Source organism: Ornithorhynchus anatinus, chromosome 2 (genome assembly GCF_004115215.2).
Source record: "Ornithorhynchus anatinus isolate Pmale09 chromosome 2, mOrnAna1.pri.v4, whole genome shotgun sequence".
Taxonomy (NCBI): Eukaryota; Metazoa; Chordata; class Mammalia; order Monotremata; family Ornithorhynchidae; genus Ornithorhynchus; species Ornithorhynchus anatinus.
In genome coordinates, this window is record NC_041729.1 from 68323269 (window position 1) to 68329635 (window position 6367).

Below are 6367 nucleotides of genomic sequence, written 5' to 3' on the forward strand. Positions count from 1 at the left end.
CTCCTTCCCGTTCTTCCCCAAAATAAAAGGAAAAACTTGTTTCAACAGCACCCCTAAATTTGAGGATCCAAGGCCTCCAGTCAAGCCACCTCTACCGTCATTCTGGACGCTGAACATCCCGAGGGAAACAATTCTGAAGCACTGCTGCCTCCACCCTAAGGACCCCAGCCCTCCAGCCAAGCCAGCTCCAACTTCTTCCTGGACTCTCAACACCCCAGTGGAAACCCTCCTGAAGCACTCCTGCCTCCACTCTAAGGACCCCAGCCCTCCAGCCAAGCCAGCTCCAACTTCTTCCTGGACTCACAACACCCTGATGGAAACCTTCTGAAGCACTCCTGACTCCATCCCAACCCCAAACAACCCCAGACCACAAGATGTCTTCTGGGCTTGGGGTTGTCTCTGACCTCTCTGTCCACTTCTCCACCTCCAACCCTCCCACCCTCCCGTCCCCCCACCCCACACACAATCCCGATCACCCTGTCCTCCTCCCCCCCAAAACCCTAGCCACTTCTGCCCCATTAAACATCCCCCCACACTACCCCTGCCAGCTATTCAGAAGTAAGCTTTTCTTCCCCAGAACTCTTGGTTAGTGATTAATTGTTGTTAAAATCCCATCTCACATCTGATGGTCTTTTTTGGTTTGTGGATTGGGTCTTTGTATGCTTCAAAGAGATGAATCTCCTGTGCAGACACCAAGACAGATGTTCATAGCTGATGAGTAAAACTCCTCTTTGTACAAAGGCTAGTGAAGGTGGCAGCCCTGCCTGAGGGCTTTCCAGTAAGCAGCTGGGTGGGAACTCTTAAGCCAGCCAAAGGTGTGTCAGTTCTGCGGGGAAAGTAGAAGGGTGATCCATGGCACTGGATGTCCCCTCTTCCTTAGAAGTTTCTTTCTCTCTCGTGCTCTTTCTCTCCCCTAGCTCCCAGGAGACCTGATGTGCCCCAGGTCCAGACTGATACTTTGCAAGGTATATTTCACAGTGTGGACAGCCACCTTGGAATAATGGGCCAAGTAGAAGGCAAGCAAAACTCACATGTCCTTGTTGTACCTACTGGCTTTGAAACCACACTTTCACACCTTTCCCCTTTCCCTAGCCCTCCCCACGTAAATATCCCTGCTCCCTTTTACCCACCCTCCTTAAGACACTAACACAACACTTTGCTGTCCCCTTATGGTGCACACTTCTTCACACATACTCCTTTAAGTTTCTTCCCCTGCTGTACATCACTAAACATACAGCCCCACACAAAGAAAAGAATTCATTAGAATGTTGCACCCTGAGGATTTCAGAAACCAGACAGGCAAAAATTAAAAAAGGTAAGGGATCAGAATTCTGATATTCTGATTCAATATCAGAATAATCATTGGTTACTACTGGACATTCACATGGTGACTCCTTACTTTTCTCCCGGAAAGCTTTATGGTGCATGATCAAGATTGGGCTCTCAGTCCAAAGGGAACACCGTTGGTGAGACTGCATCTCTGTATTGTGAGAGACTATGGCACATTTTTCCCCATCAAAACACCATCGGGCATCTCATCCGGTCCCATGACCTGTGGGGGTCATTGCTCCAAGAGGACTGTTTAATTATGGGAAGGGTATGTCCTCCTGCCATCAGTTTAGGCGATAGAAATGCCTCATCAACATATCCATCTAGTCCCTCACTTCCCCTCATTTATTAATAATAATAATAATGATGATGATGATGATGATTCTAAGTATGGTATCCGCTAAGCGCTTGCTATGTGCCAAGCACTGTTCTCAGCATTTTTAAAAAAAATATTTTATGGGAGTCCCAGGCCAGAGTTAGGAAGTGGGCCAGCAACCGGTGGCGAGACAGGCGAGATCGAGGCCTAGTGAGAAGCTTAGCACCAGAGGAGCGGACTGTGCTGGCTGGGATGTAGAAGGAGAGAAGGGAGGTGAAGCAGGAAAGGGCAAAGTGATAGAGTGCCTTAAAGCTGAGAATGAGGAGTTTTTGGTTGATACGGAGGTTGATGGGCAACCAGTGGAGATGTTGGAGGAGGAGGGTGACATGTCCCAAAACCTGTAGAAATATAATCTGGGTAGCGGAGTGAAGTATGAAATGAAGTGGGAAGAGGAGAAGGTTGGGAGGGCAGAAAGGAGGCTGATGCAGTAATCCAGTCAGAATAGGATGAGTGGCTGTACTAACGTGGTAGCAGTTTGGATGGAGAGAAGAGGGCAGGTCTTGGCAATGTTTTGAAGGTGAGACTGAAAGGATTTAGCTAAGGATTGGATGTATGGGATGAAAGAGGGGGCGGAGTCATGAATGACATCAAGGTTATGGGCTTGTGAAACGAAAAGAATTGTTGTGCCATCTACAGTGAGGGGAAAGTTCAGGAGGGGATAGGGTTTGGGAAGGAAGATAAGGAGTTCTGTCTTGGACATGTTGAGTTTGAGGTGGCAAGAGAGCATCCAAGTAGAGATGTCCTGAAAGCAGGAGGAGATGCGAGCCTGAAGGGAGGGAGAGAGGACAGAGGAGGAGATATAGATTTGGGTGTCATCCGCCTAGAGGCGATAATTGAAGCTGTGGGAGCGAATGAGTTCTCCAAGAGAGTGAGTGTAGATGGAGAATAGAAGGGAAAGAAAGACTGAACCTTTGAGGGAGGTGGAGGAAGAATCTGCGAAGGAGACTGAGAATGAACTGCCAGAGAGATAAGAGGAGAAGCAGGAGAGGACAGAGTCAGTGAAGCCAAGGTTCATTCATTCATTCGGTCGTATTTATTGAGCGCTTACTGTGTGCAGAGCACTGTACCAAGCCCTTAGAAAGTACTGTACCTTGATGGCATCGCCTATTTGGGCTTAACGACGGAAATGATAATGATCACCATTAATGGTATGTGTGAGCAGTTAACATGTACAGAGCAGCGGACCGAGCATATGGGAAAATCCCACAGAATCGGCAGACACGTTCCCAACCCTCAGTGACCTCAAGGTCTCGAGGCAGGTATGGTAAAGCGTATGGTAAAGTTGAGAGCTTTGAAAAATGTGTGATATTTTCCAAAGATTTACTATAGGGCAGGTCTGAACTAACCTCCAATGGGGCTCATGGTCTAAGGAGGAGGAAGAATGGGTTTTGAATATCTGTTTTACAGATGAGGGAAGTGCGACCTATTGAAAAGGGACCGAGTGCCTCAAGAATCGTGACAGGAAAAGAGTGGGAAGTATGTAGGTGCAGGTGGGGGCTGGATGACCAAGGGGAGCATCCTACTGGCTACTGCTCACTTTACAGTTGCGGCTCCTCACAACTCCCCACTCTTGAAGTTTATCCCCCTGTGCTTGGGCAGTCAGGTCAATTCCCAAATATACCCTACCACTGAAAGATGGAACTCTGTAATGCAGTCCCCCTCAAAGGGAAGGTGGGGTGTGTGTGCTTGTGTGTATGAAAAATGGAGTTAGCTTTGGGGAGAGTAGTAAGGAGGGAGCTTCCACTGTTAACACCAAGGCTGGTTCCAGACTCAGGAACTGGGGCTTGGGGCGGGGAGCTGACTTTGGCTTGAGCAAATGAGCAGACCTGAAACCCTGCACACCCCTGTCCACAAGTGGGGACCCCCTTCATGTCCACAGCAATGCATTTCCCGAAAGAAACGGGATAGTGTAGTGGAGAGCCCAGGCCTAGGAGTAGGAAGGTCATGAGTTCTAATCTCAGCTTCACCACTGGTCTGCTGAGTGACTTTGGGCAAATCGCTTTACTTCTCTGGTCCTTAGTTCCCTCATCTGTAAAATGGGGATTTAGACTGTGAGCCCCAAGGGTCAGGGACTGTGTCAGAAGCAGCGTGGCTTAGTGGAAAGAACACGGGTTTGGGAGTCAGAGGATGTGAGTTTTAATCCCAGCTCTTCCACTGCCTGCTGTGTGATCTTGGGCAAGCCACTTGACTTCTCTGTGCCTCAGTTACTTCATCTGTAAAATGGGGATTAAGACTGCAAGCCCCACGTGAGACATCCTGATTGCCTTGTATTTACCCCAGCAGTTAGAACAGTGCTTGGCACATTTTAAGTGCTTAACCAATACCATCATAATAATCCTTGGGGAGAGATGGAGTCAGGAGCTGTGCCGCCACCTCTAAGGGAAGGTGTTGTTTGTGGTTGGTGAATATGTTTGTGTTTGAATTTCCATGCTTCAAAGTTCATCTCTGGAAGAGGAGAAAAGAGAGGAGGGGGTGCCACCCCCAGCACAGAGGGTGGTAGTGGAAACGGGGACTGGGCCTCTATGCAGGGAACTGGTTCTGTCTGACCCGGCTGCGGAATGGACAAGACCCGAATTCCTAAATTTTCTAGGTGGATCGAGCCTCCCTTTGCCCCCAGTCCTGTTTGTAGGCTCATTTTGCACAGCTTCAGTCCTCAGAGAAGGGATGCTTCTCTGACAGTTTGGCCTTGACAGTGGTGGCTTCTGGGGGATGGGGGAAGGGTCTACTGTCAGGAGTAGGAGAGGGTAACATTAGCACGTCCACGCTGTTCTTCTTTGAGGAGCAGAGCCATGTGGACTTCAGTTCTAGCATAATTCAGCAGGAATGCAGGGCCTGAATTCTGCCCAGTCTGTAGTAGTTCTGGGCATCCAGTCCCTGGAGAATAACTAATGGACTTGGAAATATGAAGATGGAGTTAGTTAAGGGTTTAGAGCTGCAAGATGCAGCAGTCTGCTTAGCTGCGACTGTCAAACTTAACCTCTGCTGGGCAATCCATGTTTTGGGGGAGACTCATGTTTGCGAAACTGGATTGTTTTCATGCTCCTAACTCTCCCTTTCTATCAGACAAATGGTTCTCCTGGAGCCCAAAGTGTCCCACAGGTGTCTTTTCTACCTGGTGATGGAGGGCAGGGTGGCGAGACTTGCGCCTCCACAGTCACTCATCCAGGCCTGTCTTCTGGGGCCAGATCTCACAACGCCAGACATGGTGGAGCACTAACTATGTGCAGAGTACTGTATGAAGCTCTTGGGAGAGTACAATAGGACACACATTACCTGCCTACAGCAACATGGTCCAATGGCAAGAGCACGGGCTTGAGAGTCAGAGGATGTGGGTTCTAATCCCATCCCTGCCACTTGTCTACTGTATGACCTTGGGCAAGTCATTTACCTTCTTTGGGCCTCAGTTGCCTCATCTGTAAAAGTGAGATTGAAACTGGGAGCCCCACGTGGGATAATCTGATTACCTCGTATCTACCCTAGAAGCAGTGTTGCTCAGTAAAAAGAGCATGGACTTGGGAGTCAGAGGTCATGGGTTCGAATCCCAGCTCTGCCGCTTTTCAGTTGTGTGACTGTAGGCAAGTCACTTAACTTCTCTGTGCTTCAGTTACCTCATCTGTAAAATGGGGATGAAGACTGTGATCCTCATATGGGGCAATCTGATTACCTTGTATCTACTCTAGCACTTAGAACAGTGCTCTGCACATAGTAAGTGCTTAACAAATGCCAACATTATTATCATTATTATTATTACCGTGTTTGGCACGTAGTAAGTACTAAAACACCATAACGATAATTCAGATTCATACTTCCTCAGAATATCCTACAGTACTTCGCACAGAGTACTTTGCTCGGTAATCACCAGTATGTTTTCACCTCATTTTCTCCTTAGTGGCTAGAAAAGGGGCCTGGGAGTCAAAGGGTAATGGGTTCCAATCCTGGTTCTGCCACTTGTCTGCTGTGTGGCTTTCAACAAGTCACTTAATTCCTCTTTGCCTCATTTACCTGATCTGTATAATGGGGATTGCGACTGTGAGCTCCACGTGGGACAAGGACTGTGTCCAAACCAATTTTCTTGTATCAACCACAATGCTTAGTACAGTGCCTGGCATGTTGTAAGTGCTAAAGAAGTGTGACATTACTCATAATAATTATTATTAATGATAGTATAATTGACTAATCCCTCTGGGCTCACAACCACTGCATTTGTAGACACAAAATGCATAGTTTACAGATATGCACATAAATGCTGTAGGGAAAATAGGGAATGTCCACAGGTCACGGATCCAAGGCTGTAGAGGATGCAGAAGGGCAAAGAAGCCCGGGGGAAAAGAGAGCTTCATCAGAGAATCCGACTTGGCGAAGTTGCCATTTTAATAATGCTTCGAAGAGATGGCGAGTGGTGGTCTGGCCTATGTGGAGAGGGAGGAAGTAACAAGCTAGGGGGAGGCTGTGGGAAAGGAGTCAGAGGCGACCTAGAGGAGCTGGAGGTCCAGGGAGGAAGCCGGCGCAGTAGGAGCAAAGTGCCACCAGATGGCGATAGAGGCGCGGCCGCCCAGAATCACCGTCTGGGAGAGAAGCAGCGCCGCCTGGTGGCTACAGCCCGGAAAGACCTGGCTCCAAGTCCAGCCTCGGCCACTTGTCTACGGGGTGACGTTGGGCAAA